Source organism: Pelmatolapia mariae, linkage group LG3_W, assembly GCF_036321145.2.
Source record: "Pelmatolapia mariae isolate MD_Pm_ZW linkage group LG3_W, Pm_UMD_F_2, whole genome shotgun sequence".
NCBI classification, from domain to species: domain Eukaryota; kingdom Metazoa; phylum Chordata; class Actinopteri; order Cichliformes; family Cichlidae; genus Pelmatolapia; species Pelmatolapia mariae.
The window spans coordinates 54,771,071-54,798,349 of NC_086229.1; the positions used below are offsets into that span (position 1 = coordinate 54,771,071).

Below are 27,279 nucleotides of genomic sequence, written 5' to 3' on the forward strand. Positions count from 1 at the left end.
GTGATGAACAGCTCTAAGATTATTGTTCATATACTGTTTCATATATTTAAATAGTTGTAAAACCAGGAACTACCCTCTTTCTCAACTAGAGATGGCACAATACCACTTTTTTATGTCCAATACCAATATCATAAATTTGGGTATCTGCTGATACCGATATGAATCCGATATAGTGTATTTTTTAATCAATGAAACTGTTTTTAATATCTTGCTGCATTTTGTATAAGTTCATACTCAAGTTTTAAAAAAACAAAACGCTAAAGCTATTCTGTTATACCTGTATGAAAAAAAAAATAACTCAACAACAAGACAGTGTCTCCATTCTTTTCTTTACATAACATTGAGTGCTCAATTTGAGTTGTTTCAATTAAATGAATTGTGTTTTTACTTTACAGGTTCATAAGCATTTTCCTTTTCCAGTTCACAATCAGTTCTACCCCAGGTCAAAAATACGTATAAAATATCATATTATTTATAAACATACTTGTTCATCTGTCCAGTGGTCAGTCCCTACTCGAACCTATACTCTTACCTTTACTAGTAATAAAAACTCTACAGTGTAATCAATACATATTACAATACTAAATCCATTTCTGTATAAACACACTCTAAAATCAACTCTATTAAATTACAAGGATTCTCCCCCTACTAAACCTGGTCAATTCCTGTGACGCTAGACTAACTCGGAAGCTATAAAGACAGGAAGTGAAACTACTTTTTACCCTTTTGTTACTGGAACACAGGTAGGTAAGGTGAGTTCAAACTAGACAATTTAACAGTTGAAATAAATAACGTGTTAACTTAACAAACTTGTCAGAATATTTAAACCAAGAAGTTACATTACATAGTCTGTAAAAGTGCAAAACATAAACAAAACCCGGGATAGTACATGTTTGCCTGCTACAGAATACATATGAGATATGGCTAAATCAAAGAATGTTAACTAAAAATATCAAGCTTTTAATTCTGGACAAAAGGTGTTCTCACCCACTTTGTCACAATTCCCATAGATAATAATAATGGATTGCATTTATATAGCGCTTTTCGAGACCCTCAAAGCGCTTTACAATTCCACTATTCATTCACACACTGGTGGAGGCAAGCTACAGTTGTAGCCACAGCTGCCCTGGGGCAGACTGACAGAAGCGAGGCTGCGTGCCATTGGCCCCTCTGGCCATCACCAGTAGGCATGAGGTGAAGTGTCTTGCCCAAGGACACAACAACCAAGACAGGCAGAGCTGGGGATCAAACCAGCAACCTTCTGGTTACAAGATGAGCTTCCCAATCCCCTGAACCACGGTCGCCCCAAAGCACAAGATCCAAGCCCAGGAGCCTGATATTAGATTATATAGAGAAGCTGCTCAGACACTGAAACTTTACAGTTTTTTCTGAATGCTTAAGCCGTAACTGTGATTCTTATAGCACAGTTTCTAAAACTATTAATACTTATAGCAAAACCACTCACTGAGTTTGCAAAACTAAAAGCACAAACACTGCTTTGCACTCAGTTTGCCATTTTGTAACACACACTTTGCAAACCTGTAGCTACAATCCACTGCACAGCACTCTTTTTGCAGAACTGTAAACACAACTCACTGCTTACACTCAATTTCCAAATGATCAACGCACTCCTAGCAAAACTATACACATTTAAGGCCATTATTTACACTATTTTGCCAACTGTCTGGCACACTGTCACATGTGAAAACTTTTTTAGATAATTAGTTCACTTTGCAATCAGCCTAAGCACTATAATACAGGTAAGCTCTGTGTGTGGAGTACAATGGAGGGAGCAGGAAGAGTGAGAAGTAGAGGAGGCCGAGGAAGAGGACGTGGAGGTGAAGAAGTAGGATGAAGAGGACGACAAGGACAAGGAGGAGCAAGAGGAGGACGAGGAGGGGGGAGAGGAAGGGTAAGAAGAGTAAGAAATAGAATTGCTGATGACATCAGAGCTACAATAGTGGACCATGTAATCAACCGTGGAATGACCCTGAGGGAAGCTGGCCAACGGGTCCAGCCTAACTCGAGCAGCTACACTGTAGCAAGCATCATAAGGACATTTTGAAATGAGAATCGGTTAGTACAGTCACTTTGCACTAAGATTTGTAGCACTGCCATATGCCAATGAGAAACACAACAATACCATAGATGTAAAAATACTGAAATTGTTACTTTACAGAATTGCTAGATGACCAGATACTGGGGGCAGAGGAAGCATGTTCACTGCAGACCAAGAAACCCATATAGTCAATATGGCAATTGCAAATAATCCTATACTTGGAAATAAACACTTGTGTTTGTTTTGATGTGTGTGAATAAACACCAGTACTTGAAGTTTGGATCCCTCTATGCTTACGGATCTATGACAAAAGTATGAGCTCAAACTGACATAGCCTACCTTGTGCACAGAGAAAGCAAAAGCCAGATGTGTTTTTTATTCATACCATCAGTGTGTAGTTGGTGCATTGTGTGCTTATTAATATGATGGCTTGTGTTAACTGTTGGATACGAAAATACCATTTTTACAAAGGTGTGGAGAGTTAAGCAAGGGTTATTCGCTTTTACAAGAAAACTACAATGTTTTGCTGATTGGGTTAAGAGTTTTCTTATTTGTGTGTAGAGTTTTGCAAAAATAGCCAATAGTTACAAAAAATGTGCTCAAGCCATCAGAAAAAACTGTAATGGGGTTGCAGCATTGCATACCAAGATATTTTTTCCATGTGCTCCGACACGAACTTGACCGCCATCAGAGGGAAGATCTCACAGGAAGAGACAGGTAATGCTTCCTGCGCACTAGACGCAAGGTTGTCAGAACACAAGACTGCATCACAGCACCCCCTTGTGACAATAACAGGCTAAAGCCTTAGATATTTCTATTTCATCGTAGCAAAAAAAACAAACAAAAAAGAAGCACCACCTACCGTTCTTTATGCAACTTCAAATGTCGGACAAAGTTGGAAGTTGTTCCATCTCCGTCTGTGATTCTCTTCTTGCATGTTTTGCATATTGCATTTCGTTTTTTGTTGACTACTTCGTAGTTTATGTACCCGAAAGAAATTACTCTTGGGAGCATTTTTGGCTCGAGCGTTTTTGTTCTTGTTTTTTTCAAATCTGGTTAATTTGATTGGCTGTGCTACAGCCCACGCTCACATACATACGGAGTGTGGTAAGAATGAATGAATGAATAACGTGAATTACAGTTTTTCTCGATTGCTTAAACACTATAACCAATCTTTTGAACTAAAATTTCAAAACCATAATGCTATTTTTCAAAAACCACACCCGTTTCCCTGAACTATAAACACTATTCCCCTGGTTTAACACATGAGTCAGATGTGGTGAACTGTTACTGCAAAACTCTACACACAAATCCCTACATTTTTCAGTGCTTACACCATGTGGCCATTTAGAAAGCACTTGCATTCAATAATGTTAACTTAAGTCAGCACAGCTTGAGCTCAATTAGCACACAATTAACCAAGTGGAAACACTACGAGTCAAAATTTATCACACATCAATCAGAAACTCATTCAGGTTTGAAACAATGGATTCAAAGAGATGCAAAGGAAGAGGTTGAGGAGGAAAAGGAGGTCTAGGACACCAAGGAGGAGGTGGAGGAACATAATTGGCCATTGGGCTATTGTAAATGTCCCTGGTCAGCGTGGAGGGAATGTCACTCTGTGCGCAGCCATCAGCCAACGAGGGGTACTCCACCGCCATGCCATTCTAGGACCCTATAACACTATGCTTCTCCTTGCTTTTCTTGATGGCCTAAGACAACATATGTTCCAGCGGGACTACAGTGAACCAGCACAGCCAGAGCAGCCTCACTATGCTGTTGTTTGGTGTAATGTCAGCTTCCATCACACTGCTCTGGTTCATGACTGGTTTACCAATAACCCAAGGTTTTCTAACATCTTTCTGCCTGCATACTCTCCCTTTCTAAACCCAATAGAGGAGTTATTTTCGGCGTGGCGGTAGAAAGTGTATGACAGAGAACCTTATGTCCGTGTTCACCTCCTCCGGGTCGTGGAAGAAGCCTGCCTATACATATCAGTAGATGCATGCCAGTGGTGGATCAGGCATGCAAGAGGATTTTACCCCCGCTGCCTGGCCAGGGCCAATATAGCCTGTGATGTGGATGAGATTCCCGGGCCTGACCCAGACCACAGACAGGATGCTGAGGTGGAATAATGTTTTTGATGTGTGTTGTACTGTATGGTACATGAATAAAAATGTGCCACTGTATGTACATTGGATCTTTTGTGTTCATGATGTGAAAAGGTTTTTGAGGGGAAGAACCACAAGCAACATAACTTGCCAGTTTTTGAAATATTGTTTTAAATTTATTGCACCAATGTGTAAGACTATGTTGTAGTGTGTGTGTTTTTGAGGCCTTGTGTGTGATGTCTGTGGGCAAAGTTTGTTTTTTCAGCAAGAGTGAATGGTTTTGAGTGTAGAGCTTAATTTTGACCTGAAAATACAGTGTTTGGGAAATTGGGTGAGACGTTATGGATTTGTGTTTACTGTTTTGAGAATACGAGTCATAGTTTCAAGAAAAGTGTTTAAGCAATCGAGAAAAACTGTAATGGTCCGCACTTTTTATATAATATATATGTTAAATTTTAGATTTGGGTAAAATATCAAGTCTTTTCAAGTAAACAGGTTCAAGTCCAATTCAAGTCCCAAGTCACTGGTGTAAAAGTCCAAGTCAAGTCACAAGTTTTACAACCTTTTTTCAAGTCAAGTCTAAAGTCATAAAATTAATGACTCGAGTCTGACTCGAGTCCAAGTCATGTGACTCGAGTCCACACCTCTGGTATTTGCACCGTGAATTAAGTTACATTTGCTTGTAAGATAAGATAAGATAAGATAAGATAAGATAAGATAAGATAAGATAACTCTTTATTGTCATTGCACAGTCATACATAGTACAATAGTACAATGAAATTGGAAAACTGTCCTACGTCAGCACTACATATAACAGAACACGACACGATAAGACACATCACAACGCAACACAAACAACACAAACAACACAACACAGTATAATAACTTAGTAATAAAAAAGAAGAAGAATAAGTGTATTTGTATTGCACACTGTTATTATTGCACATTAATTATTGTTGCACCTTGTTATAAATATAAATATTATTATTGTTACTGTTTTTACCGTTGTTACCTCCCCTCCCAAAAAGGTCCAGGTAGGTAGCCAGTCAGGTCAGCTATTTGCATTGATTAGGGCTATTGCCCTGGTGTAAAAGCTGTCCTTGAGTCTATTTGTTCGGGACCTCAGCAGCCTGAACCTCCTGCCAGATGGCAGCAGCTTAAACACCCGGTGTCCTGGGTGTGTACAGTCCCGTAGGATGCTGCTTGCCCTCTTGAGACAGCGAGTGCTGTACAGGTCCTTCAGGGAGGGAAGAGGATGTCCAGTGATTTTTTGGGCCATATTGATGACCCTCTGAAGTGCCTTTCTGTATGTTGTGGTGGAGCTGGAGAACCACACACCGATGCAATATGTCAGCACACTTTCAATGGAGCAGCGGTAGAAGACGGTCAGCAGCTCCTTCAGGTCCATTTTTCTGAGGATTCTCAGAAAGTGGAGACGCTGTTGGGCCTTCTTTAAAACCGCAGAGATGTTAGAGCTCCATTGGAGGTCTGTGTCTATGTGCACACCCAGAAACTTGAAACTGGAGACCCTTTCCACACACTCCCTGTTGATGCTGACAGGCTGCAGCTCAGACTTCCTCCTTCTGAAATCAACTACGCCTTAAGCCTTAAGGATGAATGTCACTTTCATTGCTATGACTGTTTACATTACTGTTTAAGCTGCTGATGTTCTTTATTGTGATATAATTGTGATAAAATAGTTGATATTGGTACAAACAAGTTACTGTAACTCTTGTAACTTGGTAAAGCTAAAGGGAATGCCATTTGTTATTACAGTTTTTCTCGATTGCTTAAACACTTTTCTTGAAACTATGACTCGTATTCTCAAAACAGTAAACACAAATCCATAACGTCTCACCCAATTTCCCAAACACTGTATTTTCAGGTCAAAATTAAGCTCTACACTCAAAACCATTCACTCTTGCTGAAAAAACAAACTTTGCCCACAGACATCACACACAAGGCCTCAAAAACACACACACTACAACATAGTCTTACACATTGGTGCAATAAATTTAAAACAATATTTCAAAAACTGGCAAGTTATGTTGCTTGTGGTTCTTCCCCTCAAAAACCTTTTCACATCATGAACACAAAAGATCCAATGTACATACAGTGGCACATTTTTATTCATGTACCATACAGTACAACACACATCAAAAACATTATTCCACCTCAGCATCCTGTCTGTGGTCTGGGTCAGGCCCGGGAATCTCATCCACATCACAGGCTATATTGGCCCTGGCCAGGCAGCGGGGGTAAAATCCTCTTGCATGCCTGATCCACCACTGGCATGCATCTACTGATATGTATAGGCAGGCTTCTTCCACAACCCGGAGGAGGTGAACACAGACATAAGGTTCTCTGTCATACACTTTCTACCGCCACGCCGAAAATAACTCCTCTATTGGGTTTAGAAAGGGAGAGTATGCAGGCAGAAAGATGTTAGAAAACTTTGGGTTATTGGTAAACCAGTCATGAACCAGAGCAGTGTGATGGAAGCTGACATTACACCAAACAACAGCATAGTGAGGCTGCTCTGGCTGTGCTGGTTCACTGTAGTCCCGCTGGAACATATGTTGTCTTAGACCATCAAGAAAAGCAAGGAGAAGCATAGTGTTATAGGGTCCTAGTACGGCATGGCGGTGGAGTACCCCTCGTTGGCTGATGGCTGCGCACAGAGTGACATTCCCTCCACGCTGACCAGGGACATTTACAATAGCCTAATGGCCAATTATGTTCCTCCACCTCCTCCTTGGTGTCCTAGACCTCCTTTTCCTCCTCAACCTCTTCCTTTGCATCTCTTTGAATCCATTGTTTCAAACCTGAATGAGTTTCTGATTGATGTGTGATAAATTTTGACTCGTAGTGTTTCCACTTGGTTAATTGTGTGCTAATTGAGCTCAAGCTGTGCTGACTTAAGTTAACATTATTGAATGCAAGTGCTTTCTAAATGGCCACATGGTGTAAGCACTGAAAAATGTAGGGATTTGTGTGTAGAGTTTTGCAGTAACAGTTCACCACATCTGACTCATGTGTTAAACCAGGGGAATAGTGTTTATAGTTCAGGGAAACGGGTGTGGTTTTTGAAAAATAGCATTATGGTTTTGAAATTTTAGTTCAAAAGATTGGTTATAGTGTTTAAGCAATCGAGAAAAACTGTAATACATTTGGAAAAGAAGTTAATGAGCTCATGTTAAGAACACAAGATGGGAAAGAAATTCATTGTTCTGCACTGTTTGTGTAGATTGGTTTTTTTGAACTACTAGAATGGATTCTGGAGAACCACTGACAGCGAGAACAGCCCAAATGAGATCCTGGATGATTGTGAAATGGTGTGACCAGCCATGCGATCGGATTGTGGAATTTGCCTGAGAAACTGATTCAAGCAACCCTGGATTTCAGATAAGCCCTATGCACTACTTTTCCTACCCGGATAATAGGGTCTGCACACTGACAATTCCCCTACAGTACACCTGTTTGGGTTTCAACGACTTTAAAGGACAATTCAGACTGGACAATTCAAACTTCACAACGGGAACACTTTAATCTGTTTCATTCATTCAAAAGAGCTCTGATGCAGTTCAGTATAAGTCTTCCATTCAAATGGAATTTTATTTTTTATTTTTGTTCTGTTTTACATTTATTCACCTTTAAAATGCATTATTAGTGTGCAATTTGGTTTGTTGTACATGTTTATGAATGGTACTGAGGCAATAAAGGTCCCAGTTATTCACTTCCAAGCCAACTCCTTTTGTGAGTCTCCAAAACAAAACCTCCTTCTGAACCTAGTAAGATGTCTAGGGTCTCTATTTGAAGTGAAAGTGTACTGGTCCTGAGTAGAGGTGCTACACTAAGCTTATTTTAATTTCCAATTTTAAACTATCATTTTTTTTTTACCATAACTTTCTGACTTAAGTTTTTCTCTTCACTCTCTATTTTTAGGGCTTGGCTTTAAATGCCTCACAGTGTTCAAGACTGTGAGCACCAGGACCAAGAGGAGGACCAGGACAAGGAATAATAGACAGTAGCTTGTCTCTCTCGTGCAGTATGTGTTATTGTTGAATTGATGTCATTGATGAAATAAGAAATAAATAAGCTGTTCGTTTTTTAAAAAATTTAAACAACAACATTCCCGATTGTTGCTCCGTGTTTATGCGAGTGGCATGCAGTCGCCATTTCCTGTCTCCTGTTGTGTGTCCAGATTGCAATAGCACCTGTAGGTCTCTGCTCTATTTCGAGAACCATAAAAGACCTACACAAAGGTGTGAAATACTCTCCAGCAACTGCCAGCTTTACAGAAAATGTGTGAACTGCTCACTTCTTTATTATATAGCAGTAAAAGCTAAAGCGCATACATGTGAGAGATACAAATGTAGAATTTGCGGCCAGGAAAAAGTGATCAGGAAACACATCAGTGCTACATACAGGTTTTAGAAGACGAGACAAAACATAACAACAAGTTGATTTTCTATGACTTTGAAACATTTGTAAATGGTCATGGTGAACACACTCCTTATCTGGTCTGTACTAAAATATCTGATGGCAAATCGTGGAGTTCTCAGGGCCAAGATTGCGCTGAAAAATTTCTTACAGTTTTTAGGTGCTCCCTGTATAAAGGCTCCATCTTTATCGCTCATAATTCCAAGGGTTTTGATGCTTACATTATTCTCAAGGTTATATTCAAACAAGGTTTAAAACCATACTTAATCATGCAACATCAAAAGTGATCAGTTTTACAGACCCAGACTTTAATCAGCGTTACATCGACTTCCTGCCCATGCCTCTCTTGGCAATTCCAAAAGCCATGGGCTTTCCAGACAGCGTCAAGGGGTTTTTCCTCACTCATTCAGCTCAAAACAAAACATGACTTATGTAGGCTCTTATCCTCTCCCATCCGCATATAGTCTAGAGCAGGGGTAGGCAACTTTTTTGATGACAAGTGCCATCTAAAATTTCCTCAGAAGTCAATGTGCCATATAATTGCATTAGCAATAAATTTAATAACGCTCTATATTAACAGTTGCTGCGCTGAGCGGAGAGCTCCTGAAGCGTTTGAAGTGTCGGAATGTGGAAATTTCAGCTAGCAATGTCCCTCTCACCAGTAGGCTAAGTGATTTTTAGCCAATTACAAGTTGAATCTGGTAGTTGGCGTTGTTAGCCAAGATACCGTCATTAAGAAGCGGTACAAGTAATGTGTCTATGCGAGCTAATTTGCGATGTGCACCGCTGGCCCGGCCATTTATTTTCTAATGCACCCTCTCAGATTAATTCATTGCGTGTCATGCCCAGGGCTGGTGTGGTCGCAAATTTTGAAGCCATTCTGATAACCTTCTTCCACCAACGATGTGGAGATCCAAATGCAATTAAAACCAAGACACTCAAAAAGATGCTCTGTAAAAGAGTAGAATTCTTGGAACAGAGTTTAATACACTGAATCATATGAACAGCAGGAAAAATACATACAGACATTTAGCAAGAAAATTACAAAGCAGAAAGCAAGCAAAGCAAAACCCGGGGTGTACAGCCTTAAGCACAGACAGCAGAGCAACACAGAAACGGACAGGTAGCAGCAGCAGGAGGAAAAGAGCTCTGGGGGTGTCCTCTGGTCCCCTAATATAGGGACCAGTATCCCCGCCCCCTGCTGCTGGGTAACTTTCCCACGCACCCAGGAACAGCAGGTGCAGGGTCAAATACCGGCCAGAGTTCACACCTGGCGCTGGCTGAGGGCCCGGTCCAAAGTGACACCAATAGGTTAACCCTTTGCTTTACCCTCTGACAATAGGTCACAACATGGTCAAAGGTCACACATTAGTACAGCAAATAGCATAGTTTTTGTGATAATCTTATGATATTAATGTGAATAATACTTGGCCTAACTACATCAAATATATGAGTTAAATGCATTACATTAAAATAAACACTCCAGTGTAGGTTTATAGTGTGTGTGTACGTGACAGTGATCTCATTATGTTGTTTTCAGTATCTCTGCTACCATGTAACATTTATTGTGTGTGTGTGTGTGTGTGTGTGTGTGTGTGTGTGTGTGTGTGTGTGTGATTATATCATATGATATTTTATTGTGATGTGTTCAGGATCTCTGTTACAATGTTACTGTTTTGGTTGTGCTGCATGAAAGACGTTGAGTGTGTATTGGAGGAGGTTAGTTACCAGAGCTGGAGAGTGAGTTATTCAGGCGAACTCTCAACAGCATTAACTGCCCTGTTACTGTACCAACTTAATAACCCTCGGTGAAGCAAAAATGTCTTGTGCTCAAGACTCTACATGAAAGTTAAAATATATATGTTCAGTGCAGATAGATATATAGAGTATATAGTTACATAGTTATACATATCACACAAAAATCCACTACACTGGACTGGGATAAAAAATCGGCCCAGGTATTTTGACTAGAGACCGTCCCACCAGGTATTATAGGAAAATCCATAAAGCCTTTGAATGAAAACAAAGCTGTTGTGACAGCAATCTACACTGTCTTGTTGGTATATATATGATTTCTATACGTTGTACATCAGATAAAAACTTTGATTGTAAGATTCAGATAATTATTTAATAAAAGCTAGACATAAATTTAAATGAGAATAAGAAAGAAAAGTATTTCTTTGTGCCCCCCCTTTCGCTGATAATGCCCTACCTGGCCCCCTGGCAAAACTTTGCTAGACCCGCCCCTGCACAGTTACCAGCTGTCAGCTACTTAGAAAAGGATCCTGGTGTTATTTGTCTCTCAGAAACAGTTCATAACTTCCCTTCAACTCATTCATGTCACCCAAAAGGTAAACCTGTTTCTCCATCACCTGTTCAGCTTTGATGATTCATCTTCATGTTTCCCTCTCACCAGATATCCAAACTGATATCATGACCTGCAGCTTTTACAGCTGTGGCTCCAGCAAACATCAGCTGATACTAGAAATTAATATTAAATACATTCTAACAACAACTCATCAAGCTTAAACACACTGCTGTTGTTTAGCGCGACATCCGCTGGTTTCCTCTTTCTGGCGCAAAGTCGGCAATAAACAAAGAAGAGATGGGACTTGCGTCAGAAATACCGATCAGCTGATCATTGATCAGTTTCATGATTGAATGAGAGAAGAAGAGGCAGCTGACAGCGTAAAGACGCAGAATAATTCCAACTTTGTGTCTTTTTTCATCCTAGCTGAAGTACGGGACAAACTGTGTTCCTTTTCAGCTCAATACAAAACGCGTGATATTTTCTCTGAATACGGGACGATTCCGTTATTTACGGTACGGTTGGTAATTCTACTAACTAACCTTATGAATTAAATAAAGTTCACTCTCAGTAAAATCATAGCACCCACCCAGCTGTATAGAAACTCCATCATGCTAGCTAGTACGCAGAGTTATTGTAACTGACTGTAAAAAGTCAGCACAACGAAAATAAACTCCATCTAAACTTGGTTTATATCTGACCCAGATAGACTGCAGGTCATAACTTCTTGCCTGAAGTTCAGTTCACCTGACACTTGGACCTGCGGCCGCCTCGGGTCTCTCCTCCTCCTTCCTCAACTTTCCCTCATCCACCTGCTGGCCTCCACCACTTGCTAATGTTACTGAATCTGTGGAAGCTCCACGATGCCACCACCAAACAACTGAGTTATTTTTACACATCTGCCAGCATCTGGCCAATCCACCATCTTTCGTTGTTTATACCGTTACTAAAAAAAAAAAAAATAATCATCGGCCCATAAAAACGAAAAATCACCATCGATGGCCAGTCCGGCTATGGTCGTGCCATCAGTTAACCCTTCGCGTGCCAACTGTGGCACGCGTGCCCAGGGTTGCCGACCCCTGGTCTAGAGTGTATGACCACGAATGTCAGGAAAGATTTTTACAAATGGTATGATTTGGTTAGTTCCGGTGCCTTCAATTTTGTGAAAGAGGCCCTTTTCTATTGTGAAAACGATGTTGAAATTCTAGCTCGGGGTTGCACACTCTTCAGAAACGGCTTTATTGAAGAGAGTACCAAACTCTGTATTATATCAGATTTGAGTTTGGCACTTGGATACAGAAGAGTACCATTGTTAAGGGGTCAAGGTTGTGATCTCAGTGAAGAATCTGAAGAGGGAGATACACAGTGACAACATAAGTATTAGAGGCTGTCTCAGTCGGAATATTACTTCAAAACATAAAAATACAATACAAGAACATATCTTTAAAAATGGTGTTTTGGGGATGTTGCAGTGAAATAAATAAGTCTCCAACCTTAAAACAGAATATGTATCCAAATAGCCTTTAATAAATCACAAACTTCACTTAAATACATACCAGTCAGGTAACAAGCATTAAGAATTACATCATCTTAAACATCTTAAGTGAGGCCCAAAAAAAAAAAAGTTGAAAAACTGATTTTATTGCACTAGTTGAGCAATAAAAATGTGGCCACTCAACTAATCTTAAAGGCTCATAAAAGAGAAAAGATTATGACAAAGTTAAATATATTAAGTTTGTATTAAGGTTATTATGAGAAAGTAAAATTAATCTAAATGCACTTTTGAAAATAAAAGAGCTGTACATACTGTTAGGGTTATTGTACTTTGGTTTTTGCCTTTATTTATCATTTCTAGTCTTTTGGTTTCTTTGTCAGAGTTGTGCCTTCTGGTTTCTGTTCTGTTCCATAGTTGCTATATCCCTGCGTCTCTGTGTTATGTTTCCTGTTTTACTTTGAAGGTCCATGTCTTAGGTTAATGTATCTGGTTTTGCTTCCCCTGTTTCGTTAGGCCTGATTTGCCCCAGCTGTGTTTCCCTTCTGTTACCCATTCCCTGATTGCTCCCTCTGTGTATTTAAGCCCTGTGTTTCTCTGTGTCCGTGTTGTGATCTCCCTTATCTACCCTCATTCATGCTGTGTGTTCTGTCTGCCCGTGTAAGTGATTGGAATTCTTAGTTTTATTCTGTTTGAGTTCATGTTTGTCTCTGGAGTCTGCACTTTGGGTCCTTTTCCTGCCTGCACACAGCCGTTTCATAACAGAAGATCGCGACCAGAACATGGACCCCGCAGACTGTTCCACCTCAGACTTTGAGGCTGAGATGAAGGGGTTGGTTGATTTGCTGGACCGCATCGCTCAGGTCGATAGCTTACAGGCTATGGCTGTGGGACTGAGCGTGGTGGAGGCAATGATTACGACCAACCCCCAGCTTCATCAGTTCTCCATGGACACTTATCTGGGCCACACCATAACCGCGTGGAGGGAGCACGTCAGAGCCACCAAGCTTGCTATCTCTCTCGCCACACCAATGCAGCAGCAGCAGACAGAGCTTGCTGTTAAGCAGCTGCGTTCGCCACAGCAGGACGACGTTTCTGCTCGAGGTTCTGGAGAACCGCTCCTGTATGATGAGCCAGAGGATTTGCAGCCCGGTCAGCTGGAGGGTTTGCGGCCTGGCTCGCCTCCTCCCCCCTCGCAGAGTAAACGGCGTTCACACCACCGCCACTCCAGAACTGTTGAGCAAACTCCTTTCAGGAGAGAAGGTGACTGTTTATCGCATGCTCCGTTTGAGCATTCTAACTCTGGACATTCTGACATCACACCCACTGTGAGTAACATTGTGTTTCACTCTGAGGATTCTGTTTCGCCTGAGCCAGCTAATACAGAGACTGTTAGCCAAGTTGCTTCTTTGGACTGTTTAGTTTTCCGGTCAGCTGCCTTGGACATTAGTGAACCTGTTGTTACGTCTGAGACTCCCTGTGTTGTTCCACTTGTTTCTCAGTCAGCGACTGCTTTCTCTGTGCCTCAGCTGGTAAACATAGATGCTAACAAAGTGCCACCTGCCATAGGTAAACTGGCTAAAAAGCTTGGACTTGATGCCACTGAGCTACTGAATCAAGTTGACTTTTGTGTTCCCCAGCCAGCCATGTTCAAATGCATTCACCATGTTTTAGAGTCAGATCAAGTTAACACGGTTCGGGCTGCACCTCAAGAGACTGTTTTGGGTGTGGCTTCACCCCTGGACTTTGCTGCTCAACAGTCTGCTCAGCACTCCGCGGCTCCCACACCGCCGTCTGTTCCTGCTGGGGGTTCTGGAGAACCGCTCTAGCCATCTTCCGTCTCCGCTCAAGGGTTTGAAGAGCCTGTTCAGCCTTCTGTCTCCGCTGGAGGGCCCGAGGAGCCCGTCCAGCATCGCACCTCGTCAGCTGGGGGTCTTGGAGGGCCCAGCCAGTGCATCCTCGTGTCCGCTGACTGCTCTGGGGAGCCCGTTCAGCCACCCCCTGCTCCGCTACCTGCAACTTCGACACCATCGCCTGCAGTGTCTGGTTCCGCAACTGCACCGCCTGGTCCTGCACCGCCTGGTCCTGCACCGCCTGGTCCTGCACCGCCTGGTCCTGCACCGCCTGGTCCTGCACCGCCTGGTCCTGCACCGCCTGGTCCTGCACCGCCTGTTTTGATCTCCGGCTCCATGTGTTTAGTTTGTTTCGATTTGATTAGTCATGCTTCTCACGTCTGGAAAGGTCAAAAGGTCATCAAACTCACATTCTTGAGTGACACAAGGTGTATAGGTATCTTTTTTATTATCGATTCACGCTAGTGTAACACTAATATTTCTCTAATACTCTAAGACCAAAAGGTACTGGCAGCTGGAATTAGAGCAAAAGGTGGTTCTACAAAGTATTGACTCAGGGGGCTGAATAATTACGCACACCCCACTTTTCAGTTATATGTTTGTAAAAAATGTTTGGAATCATGAATGATTTTCGTTCCACTTCTCACGTGCACTGGAAAAAATGGCTCTCCAAAAACAAGAAGAAAAAAACTTAATACAAGATATTTTTTGCTTGAAATAAGTGAAAAAATCTGCAAATGGAACAAGTGAAAATTCTCTTGACAAGATTTCTTGAAATAAGACAGTTTAATAAGCCTTACAAGATCTTGAAATTAGCTGGAAAAACTCATTCTTAGCTATATTTTACTAGTGTTGTGAAATTTGTGTCTCATAAGTTTGTGACGCTCAAAAGTAGCATTTTCCCCTCAAAAGTAGCTTCTTTTTTTTTTTTATTAAACCTTCCAACATCACACTCTTTGTTTTAAGTGTATATAACTTATTTTGAGTTCTCAAATGTGACACTGTTCTAGATTTAAGTACAACACCTTACTTGAAATAAGATTAGAAACTGGCATTTTGAGACAAAATTTATTTAAGTTAGCATTTTTTACTAGTATTTTTGTAATAATTCTCCATTTCTAGTGCATTTACTTTTCTATACAGCAGTAATACTGTTCTAGATTCAAGACATTTACCTACTACTTATAAGACAAAAAAATAAACTAGATTTGCAGAGCAGCAACTTTATTGGTTATGCCCCATAAACAGAGAGGACTGCATTAAAGAAGCCATTTTGCAGTGACTTTTTGTTCTGCCCAATCTGGCCCTTAATACACTGCTAAAATCTGTGCATTGCACAGGCACAATTCAAAGCACAGACAAACACACTGCTAGGCATACTAAAACTGCTCAACCTGTAACATTTGTTATTAATACAAAGTGTTTTTATCATTTAAATTAAAGGTCCTGGGCTATATTAACATGGACATTTGACAACATTCTTCAAACAATACCATTGTAAAATTATCATTAAGGATGCACGGAGCCTATCTGCTGAATACACTGTAGCCTAAACTCAACATTAAAAAAAAAAAAAAACCCTTTAAAATCAACTAAAAGCTAGGCAGTCTGCACTGCACAAACCAAGCATAAAATGTCGGCATGTTCGCCGATATTATTGTGCATCCTTAATTATAAAACTGGGCTAACCTGGCCAATTTCCAAACAAAAATCAATCGCAACCAACATGAACTGTAGTAGCCTTAGAAGGAGAGAAGAAGTGCTTTCCTATAGTCCACATCTTAACCACACTGGCTCTACTGGCCAATAAAAGCATTCCAGTCAGCCATGCTCTTCTTGTAAGATGATGTGAGATCTCGCTCATGGATTTTGTCCAAGAGAACCTCTGTCTGTATGACGGACAGCAGAAAGGCTACACACTTTGGGTATGTAAGGTGTAGGGTATAATAGTAGGCCATAAGGTATAAAGCACCCTCCGTAACCTCGTCTTTTGGAAACGTGGTTATTGGCACATCTCCTACCGCTAGGATGCAGTTGGACGGACTCACGATCAGGACTGGGCAGGAGAGAGGACGTTTCATCAAATAGGTATTAGGGTCTTCTTGGTCCTTTAACACAGACAAACTTTTGTAAGGATGATGCACTTTTGTTTCAAACACATAACTAAAGCTAAATTACAACAAAAGTTGAGGTTCTGAGAAAACACATCTGAAATTGCTACTTTTTAATTATTCTCGATGGAATTACTGTTCACATATGTCTAGCCTTCCTGAAAAACAAAAAACCAAGGCTACATTTAATTAGGTATCATTGAGGTGATAAAAATGTGCTACCACGTAATGCATCCATGTTTGTATTTACTGGTCACAGAGATCTAAGCTGTGAGAAACCTCATTCCAAAAATGTGTTTTAGGTGCCTTTGAAGGCTTAGAACATATAGTACGTGAATATAAAATACTTTGGCACTTATCAGAAGCAGCATTTTTTTAATACTGTTGTCCCAAAAAGAACAAAAACAACAAACAACTGCTACATTTTACACAACTCACCTCAAGGACATGCACCAGAGCCTCACTCGCATCCCGTGCCCTCTTTGGAGGAGCAGAGGTGGATGGGAACAGTGATGGCAGCACACGCAGGATCTCAAGAGCCTGTTCAGCTGTACAGAAAAAAGAATCATCTCATTACCACACTTAAACAAAATCCTCAAGATAAAAAACAAAAACAAAACAACAACAACAAATATTTGGCCAGTGATAACCATCATGGATTGAAAAGGTGAACAACAAGACACTAGCACATGAAAGTTAAAGCTGTAATCCACAGTTTAAGCTTGTCACAGTAACCTAAAAAAAATGCTAAATTGTGTAGATAATTGTTGTATACTGTGTTTATAGTAGGCTAATATGACTTATGCTTGAATGCTAACTATGCCTACATTTACCTACATTGCATTAATGTTAGTCTGTAAAACTTCATGCTGAGGAAGGGAGGGAGGGGGAACAAAAAGGGATTTATCTTACATTGTATGTTGTGTAGGCTCACTGATTAGTGAGCCTACACAACAACCTTTCCCTAAACTGGCCTGTTGGTTTTTATTTTTAGCCTTTTGTAGCGTTGAGTCTGTTTTCCCTGCACGTAGTAAAGGTGCGGCTTTCAGCTCCTTCAAGAAGGAGAGGGGGATTAGGCCTTTAAAATTTCAAATTCTCCGCCTCCTGTCCTCAGTGGCATCACTTTACAGACCACTGCTTTAACATGCTTAAAGATCCAAACTATACTCTGATGACTAATAACACCAAAACATCATTGCTTACCTTTATCCAGTCCCATTGGGGGCTTCAGCGTCTTTTTCCATACACCAAAAAACTGCACCTTCTGGCAGAAATCTTGCCATCTTCCCTTCAGTTCATTGATGAAGTTGCCATTATCTTTATCCAAAATGCGATGAAGCTCCTCCATCACCTATAAAATATTCAGCATACCAATACAAACATGTCAATGCATCACTGAGGAGCAAGAAGTTGGTATGATAAACATTGTTTGGTTTGAATCACGTGGATTCAACAATGACTTACATGTCCAATGTCCTTGAAGCAAGGATATGCTTCTAGAACCTTTTTGTGTCTGTCCTCCTTGCGAATAGTATTTGAATCAATGAATGCTCTTCTGGCTGAAAATTCCAAATCCAGGAGCTGAGAGACATCCTGGTGGTTTGGGTTTTTTCTTTTAAACAAAGTTTGTAGGGTCTTGTAGTGTTTGGCCAAGTTTGCTGGACAGTGGGTGTCTGGACTGTTGATATCTGCAGGCTTGTTTGCTGCAAGACACAAAATTACATAAATAATGTCTCTCACTTAAAAAAAAAAAAATCTTATGTCATTAAAATGACAAATGTCAGAAATATGCCATATAAAATATAGACTATACTTTAATGGAGTGAAATCTTAAAAAAAAAAAAAACTACAGCTCTGAACTTAACTATTAAATACTTATTCATTTTTCAAAATATTTACCATGTAAATGCCAATTTACATATGGTCATGCAATCATATACAATTACAGTGGCTTGCAAAAGTATTCGGCCCCCTTGAACTTTTCCACATTTTGTCACATTACAGCCACAAACATGAATCAATTTTATTGGAATTCCACGTGAAAGACTAATACAAAGTGGTGTACACGTGAGAAGTGGAACGAAAATCATACATGATTCCAAACATTTTTTACAAATAAATAACTGAAAAGTAGGGTGTGCGTAATTATTCAGCCCCCTGAGTCAATACTTTGTAGAACCACCTTTTGCTGCAATTACAGCTGCCAGTCTTTTAGGGTATGTCTCTACCAGCTTTGCACATCTAGAGACTGAAATCCTTGCCCATTCTTCTTTGCAAAACAGCTCCACAACTGCCCTGTGATGGCCTCAGAGGTTGTCTAAGAGAATATTGGGAACAACGACACCATGAAGTCCAAAGAACACACCAGACAGGTCAGGGATAAAGTTATGGAGAAATTTAAAGCAGGCTTAGGCTACAAAAAGATTTCCCAAGCCTTAGAACATCCCACGGAGCACTGTTCAAGCGATCATTCAGAAATGGAAGGAGTATGGCACAACTGTAAACCTACCAAGACAAGGCCGTCCACCTAAACTCACAGGCCGAACAAGGAGAGCACTGATCGGAAATGCAGCCAAGAGGCCCATGGTGACTCTGGACGAGCTGCAGAGATCTACAGCTCAGGTGGGGGAATCTGTCCATAGGACAACTATTAGTCGTGCACTGCACAAAGTTGGCCTTTATGGAAGAGTGGCAAGAAGAAAGCCATTGTTAACAGAAAACCATAAGAAGTCCCGTTTGCAGTTTGCCACAAGCCATGTGTGGGACACAGCAAACATGTGGAAGAAGGTGCTCTGGTCAGATGAGACCAAAATGGAACTTTTTGGCCAAAATGCAAAACGCTATGTGTGGCGGAAAACTAACACTGCACATCACTCTGAACACACCATCCCCACTGTCAAATATGGTGGTGGCAGCATCATGCTCTGGGGGTGCTTCTCTTCAGCAGGGACAGGGAAGCTGGTCAGAGTTGATGGGAAGATGGATGGAGCCAAATACAGGGCAATCTTGGAAGAAAACCTCTTGGAGTCTCCAAAAGACTTGAGACAGGGGCGGAGGTTCACCTTCCAGCAGGACAACGACCCTAAACATAAAGCCAGGGCAACAATGGAATGGTTTAAAACAAAACATATCCATGTGTTAGAATGGCCCAGTCAAAGTCCAGATCTAAATCCAATCGAAAATCTGTGGCAAGATCTGAAAACTGCTGTTCACAAACGCTGTCCATCTAATCTGACTGAGCTGGAGCTGTTTTGCAAAGAAGAATGGGCAAAGATTTCAGTCTGTAGATGTGCAAAGCTGGTAGAGACATACCCTAAAAGACTGGCAGCTGTAATTGCAGCAAAAGGTGGTTGTACAAAGTATTGACTCAGGGGGCTGAATAATTACGCACACCCTACTTTTCAGTTATTTATTTGTAAAAAATGTTTGGAATCATGTATGATTTTCGTTCCACTTCTCACATGTACACCACTTTGTATTGGTCTTTCACGTGGAATTCCAATAAAATTGATTCATGTTTGTGGCTGTAATGTCACAAAATGTGGAAAAGTTCAAGGGGGCCGAATACTTTTGCAAGCCACTGTATATGTAGGCACACAAGTGCACCCCTACAAAGATGTGCCCCCCCCCCCCAGCGATTCTCCATCCCCTTTTGCCCTCAGGATTGCAATCATACTAGTCATGGTGTTTCGGATGAGCCGACATCTGAGCTCCTTTGATATTTTGCAGCTGCAGTCTTCACCTTTCTTTGACAACTCAAAGTATTGTTGGCGGACTTGCTCAAGCTCAGTGTCAGTGTGCAATACATATTCTGGACAGAATAACTTCACAACTTTTTCAGGGCTTGTGCATTTTGCAGGAGTTGCATTCACAGCAGTGGATGTCTGTTGCTTGGGTGACTCATTAATGGAGGAGCTGCTTGAAGATTTTGAGTCATCTTGGCCAGATTCCTGTAAAATAAATAATAATGAATAAAAGCAAAATGCAACATTTTTGTGTGTGTGTGTGTGTGTGGGGGGGGGAATAGTGAAGAGCCATTCAACTCTGCCCACGGTTAAATTGGTTGTAATCGGTGGTTTGATCACATTCCACAGTTGAGAAACCTGGTGAACTGATTTGACAATCACACTGGTTGTTACTCTGCAAGTGTTTTCTATGATGGACGGTGGTTCCTACAATGTAAGGCAGCTTCAGGGGAACAATATTTTCTATTCACAACTAAGTGACCATAGACTGACCATGATGTGACTTTTTTATCAAAGTTGAGGTTTGCAGATTGATTTGTTCAATACCGTAATTTTGATGTTAAAAAAAAAAAAAAAAAAAAAAAGTGTTATTCTTCACAAGTCTATAAAATTCCCTCTTTAAATTGTAATGATTACCTATATTGCGCCCTTCAATTCTATATAAGAAAATACAAAAGAAAATTCAGGTAACAGTAGTATATGTGGTTTGTAGTATTTTAGTTGTGATTAATCACAGAGTTGTGTTGTGATTAACTGAGTGCATTTTGTTAATCAACTGACAGTCCTCATTAATAGCAGGTTGATAGCAGGTTCTTTCCATTATTCCCTTAAAATAAAATAGGTAGATTTGGTGACTGGTGTTAAAACGAAAAAATAATTACAAAAGGAACAAAAACACGATGATGCCAATTTTAAGAGGTGGTGAGTGACTGAGAAACTGACCTCCAGTACATCCTGACAGGCACGCCAGACAGCTTTTCTCCGTAAAAAGTTCTCTGGGCCTGGGAAAAGATCCTGCAAGTCTTCACGAGACAGGGTGCCCATCATTCCCTCGCTGATGTTTGCAGCTATGAACACATTGGAAGAAAAACATAGCAAGATGAAATTATGCCCTTTCTCATGAAAGTGCATGAGAGACGAGACTATGAAAGTTCACACTTTATTAAAATTTTGTTGCTATTGCTAACTAGTTTAGTATAGAAATGTGGATACCTCATTGTCTGCTACTGTTTTCTGTATAGAGCTAATGATCAGCATGCTAAAAAGACTGTACTTAAGTAAAAGTAGTGTTACTTCAAAATAAAACGAAGTAGAAGAAAAAAGTATTCTCCTCAAAAAATTTAATTTTAATTAAATTTAAAAAAAAATATCTGCTGGGCTAACTGCTGTGGAAAAATTCTGTTTACAAACATAAATCATCACACTACTTTAGTAGCATTGTTGACCTCATTTTTTATATATTGGACACTGAATTTTTATCCAGCTTTAGGTATTGTTAAAGGAACTGAGCTTTTTTGAATGTAGAGGAGTACAGTTACTTCTTTACAAATCTACTCAAGTAAAAGTGAAAAATATAGTGCAGTAAAACTACTCTTAGAAGTACTTTTCTTCCCCAAACGTTAATCAATTAAATGTAAATTGGTAAATGTTACTGAGAACTATCCACCTCTAAGGATGAATAAATACACTTGCAAATGTTCCTAAAATGAGGAAATGATCACATGAAATGGAAGGTAAAAAAATTACTTAAACATCATCAACGACATTATTTATAAAATAATGTAATTTACACACTTCCGTGTTCATACACCTATGTAAAACATAAGTCCATTTAATCTGTTTAAAAATAAAATTTGCATACATTACCCTTTAAAACCGACACTGTGACTTCATCCAGTCCTTCCATGCTGTTAGCCTACTTAGCAGACTAGTTAGCTTTTTTGGCGTTAGCTTGCCTCGTCCAGTCACTGTTCGGCTGCAATGTTACACAATATAAACACACCAAAACATTTAGAACTTTCGAAAGGAGTGTAATATGTACAAAAAAATGAGCACTGTATAATACATTTTAACTTACTTCCAATGAAACACGGATGCAAAGAACTCTCGGACAGTAGTGGCAGGCACATGTCTGCATGAACTTAAGATGTCCACCAGATCATTCACGACAGCCAGAAATGAAGTTCGCCTTCAATTTGCCTGACATTTCTTTGGCCCAAAAATCCTAAAAGGATGATTGATTGGTTTTTAAACCAAACAACTGTTTCTGTGCATTACAAAATAACGTTAATTATTATAGGTTAATAAAAAAATAATTTAGTTTATCCCCCACATTTACGACAATTTAGCAGGCGTGTGTAACCATGGTAACGAGTTATTTTACGGCACAACTGCAGCCCGCGCAACCGAATGAAAGATACTAGCTTCCAACATGATTTGTCGTTGCTTTATATGCTACGTGTTTGTAGCATTGAGTCTGAGACAACTTTTGAGTCACATTAATACCATGCACAGCCGCAGCCCTGACTTTCGCGTGGTGTGTGGAATTGATGGCTGTCCGAGTGAGTACAGAGTGTATAACTCCTTCTACTATCACGTAAAGCGGACCGGGGGCATGAATCTAGCTAACTAATGAATGCAATATTATTTGGTGATTGCCACCAATCAATGCAATTATTTATTTCTGATTTAATAGATATGTTTTTGTTATTCTGTTTCAGAGTGGATTTCAAGAAGATGGAGAGGGTCACCTGAATCTTGACATTTATAAACATGCAACTGCATTTCTTCTTCAAGCCAAGGAAACCCATCGACTGACACAGGTAATTTATGCCATTAATTTTCCATTGAATTGTATTTCATTGTTAGAGAACCTAAAAGCATTATGCTTAACAGCGCTCAAGCTATAACTTGGGCACTGTTCAGACATGGCATCCTGAATGATCTGATCATAAATGGACAGCTTTAGGTATGTGAGTGAAACACCTGACATTAGAATATGTCTCCATGTACTTCATGGGTGACTACTCAGATCTCACTCCCCCACTATATATGGAAATAGACATGTATGTTGCATCCAAAATCTGCCTATCACTATATTTCCTTAGCATGAGCTAAGAATAGAGACAACATAATACACACAACACAAATTTTCAATTTGCATTTCCACCTATGAACCGATTCCTCAAAATGCATTATAATTAAGTGAAAACAAAGTCTTAACGTTGCATAAGGCAATATTATTCTTTACAAGAAAAAAATTGGGTGGTGGAGGTAACTTATTTTGCTCATTGCATCAGTAACTTTATGTAACTGAAGGGTTCCATTTTCAAAAAGTGTGTCTCTGTGAGTTTGCATGTTTACTGTGTTTTCATATGAATTTTGTAATTAAGGATTTTCCTTTGTTTTTTCCTCTTCCACAGAGAGCTGTTAACCACATCGTGAGTGGAGTCCAGCAATATCAGGCCGTATTATTGGAGCACCTAAAACAAGAAATGAGTGACATGATTGAGAGACATTCTGGGGACCTGGATCAACTAAAGAGTGATGCAATGGGGGTATTTGACCAGTTTGTTGACCCTTTCACTCAAATTGCTTCCACCCATTTGCAGGACAAGACCATCAAAGAACTGTTAAAACCAGTTGAACCAGAGATTATTGTCACAAAACAAACAGTCTGTTATTTGAAGCGTGGAGACTCCAGAGTTCTTGCCATTAAGGACCATTGTTTTCATTACATACCGTTGGTGAAAAGTTTGGAGCAGCTGCTATCACATGTAGTTTCACATGTAGAACATGTAGTTTCTGTACAGTGGATTATGCTACATGGAAATAAGCATTCATGTGAAAAATCTTTGGTTATTTCTGATGTCATCAATGATGCTCCAGAGTTTACACTTGTTAAAAACATCTATATTGTAAATGCATCTGTGTATTGTTTTGAATGCCAGCCTCTCTCTACAGTTGGGTGGAAAGATCAATATTTAGCTTATGAGGTAGAAGTTCCCTGTCTAGCTCAGGCAAATATTTTTGTGGATGCTGGAAATCTTGTTGATTATACAACATACCACTATGTAAACTTTAATAACAGCAAGTACATTCCAATGAAGTATGATCTCACTGACATCATCAAACATCATTCTTGAGTCTTTTGTGAATATGTGGGCTGAAATAATGTTTTTAAACACTGGCAAAAAATTTAGTGTTCTATTTACTTTTTATTTTACTTTTGGCGCAATCTGTTCAGTGCAACACAACTGAGAGGGAAACAATTTCAGTGTTTTGCCTCTTTCAATGTCACATTGATGTGGTTTGACTGGTATGTAAGAAAAATAAATACACTGTGCTTAAAATACTAAGACTCATAATAATGCAATGTTGGGCATGTTATTAATCTGCAGTTCTCAGTAAAGTAGATTTGATGTCCTGATTCAAGTTAGGTCTATTTCTTGAAACAAGATGATACATCTTTTACAAATAACACAGCAGCTTAAAACGTTTATGAAATGTCAAAAAAGCTTGTTTCGTGTGAGATATGACTCAAAACAATATGTTTTCAAGAGTTTTTCACTTAACAAGATATCCAAGATGCACTGTCTAAAAACAAGTTCCCATATCTCACTGAAACATTACTCTTTAGCTGATTATGGCTTATTTTAAGTGTGATTAGATATTTTGACTTGAAATAAGACAAATATACTTGGTAAGATTTTGAGTTTTTGCAGTGTGTACACCACTTAGTATTGGTCTTTCACGTGGAATCCCAATAAAATTGATTCATGTTTGTGGCTGTAATGTGACAAAATGTGGAAAAGTTCAAGGGGGCCGAATACTTTTGCAAGCCACTGTATATACTCTGGCAGGCTCCACGAGTCAAACTATCCAGCTGGAAAGTTGATAGCTGTATGGATGAAGCACCACCAGCCTGCTTTGCTATGTAAATCGAGTGTAATGTTTTATTTCTAAAACCAGATGGTGACACGTGGACAGGTCAGGAGCACGAGTGTCAGCAGGTGACAAATGGCGTAAGTGCAGCACCGCCCACAGCCAACCCCAGATCGAAAGTCTGAGGTTGTGAACGTCAGTCAGTGTGGCTGATCACACTGATCTGAAAGCCTGCTGGTGTCTGCAGAGAGAATGGTAACTTCTGAAACATTTAATTTGGTTCTTCAGTAATAGAGGGAAAAAGGTATTTCATCCTTTGGTGATGTATCACTGTGTTTTTGTGGTTGCCAGCAGTGTTGGGTGTAATGCGTTACTAAGTAACGGGTTACTGTAATTAAATTACTTTTCCACTGAAAAAGTAAAGTAACTAATTACTGTTCATTTTTAGGTATTTTAATTACAGTTACAATGTACTTGTGTTACATTGTAAAATAATTAAACTCGCTGAATATCATTATTTAATTTCAATAATTTATCTTCTAAACGTAGAAGTAAACTCCGCCACTTTAACATCACTGTAGTGCAGCTGCACGTCATTTTGCGCCAGTTTGCTGCATAGTCGTATTCTAAAGCGGAAGATGTCAGACTCGGCTGAAGCGAGTGGCTGTTTTATGAAATGGACATATTCCCGTCTCTTCACTTTTCTGAAACAAGCAGACAAGAACATTACAGCAACATGTAAGCTATGTCCTGGGGAGAAAAAACTATCGGCCGCTGTTAATAGCACGAGTAATCTACTGAAGCGCCTGACACAGAGCATAGACGAACACTTCTGAGTGATTCTTGTTCATCATCCATGGATAACACCGCGGCAACTCCTGCTAAGCAGGCAAAACGTGATTTTATTTCAGCAGCACAGAAAGCATCTGAAGGTGAGCTTAAAAAATGATTGCAGGCTACATTCTGGAAGACATGCTACCGCTGCGTACTGTAGAGTCTCCGTCTTTAAAAAAAATTATTTATTATTTATAGAGTTTAAATTCTATTGTTTGTCCACTCAAGATTTATAGGGATTTTAAGAAGTATTTAGTTTAATTACTTATTTAGTATTTAAGTTACTTTTCTGACACAGTAATTAGATAAGTATTTTAAATACAATATTGACTAAGTAATTAGTAATTAGCAATTAATTACTTTTTTAAAGTAACTTACCCAACACTGGTTGCCAGTCTGCTGTCGTCCTATATGGGTAAGAAAGAGAGCTGGGTTATGCTGATTTTATTTAGAACAGCAATTTATTACAATTTCAGTCAGTAAATGAGAAAAGTAAATAAAGAACCACTAAAGAACGTTAGGGATTTTACTGAAAGGCAACATTAAAAGGTCAGTTAACCGCAAAACGCATTTCGACAAAGTAGATCATCGCTGTTATCAGAATAAAGATCACAGGAGCCAACAGGTTTTAAAAAGCAGCTTGTCAGGATTTTTTTTTTAAAGTAACGTTTTCATCTTTTTCAAGTGGTGAACCGTGATTCCTGGCCGTCAACAGGATACTTAACAGCGCAAGCTTGTCTCTCAGCAGGACCTTTCATTGCGCGTACCGCAGAAATCCAAGCAATACTGCTATTGTTTGTCTTCCACTAGTGCGAGAAAGTGTTTGTTTAAACTTCACCTGCTGCCGTTACCTCTGTAAATCATGCCAAACCAGTTAGCTGAAAAATAAAATCTCGGCATTCTTAGGTCAAGCTTCAAATCTGCGGTGATCTCAGGACGTTGTTAAGAAGATTTTCAGAATAAAAGCAGGAAAGGAACTTTTCAACATTATAGACAGGATTTCATATTGCATAATCTGTAGTAGTGCTGTATAACTACTACAAACATTGTAGTCATAGTATTTTTAACCAGTGCTGAAATTATGGTTATTTAATGTAATTACTCACAAAGTTTGAAAAAACAAAACCATAATGCATTTAAAAGTAACCCCAAATCAATACTAATATAATGCATCTATAAATGGATAAGAGAGGAAGAGAAAATAACTGATATGTCAATTAAACATGCCACAGTCCAGTGCAGAGTGAATTTGGGGGACTTGAAAGAGAAAAACACAAACATAATTGTGAACAGCAATGATGTGGAATCATTTAATTGTAATTGTTCTTTAATTGTTAAAGATGCACACACTGCATGCCTGAATCAAATGAAATGTACGGTTTGTTAACTGGTGCAGAACTGTGCACCATGTTTAAAGTTTCTGATGCTCAGTTTGAAC

At 39.7% G+C, this 27,279-nt stretch overlaps 1 long non-coding RNA gene across 1 annotated transcript; it reads right to left on the reverse strand.

Moving 5' to 3' along the window:
* Positions 1 to 16,257: 16,257 nt before the first annotated feature.
* LOC135932552 (uncharacterized) lies at positions 16,258 to 17,689 on the reverse strand. Its single transcript, XR_010573550.1, has 3 exons — positions 17,581 to 17,689; positions 16,816 to 16,925; positions 16,258 to 16,374 (listed from the first exon to the last, which is right to left on the reverse strand). It is a non-coding gene; the product is annotated as an uncharacterized LOC135932552 (long non-coding RNA).
* Positions 17,690 to 27,279: the final 9,590 nt, after the last annotated feature.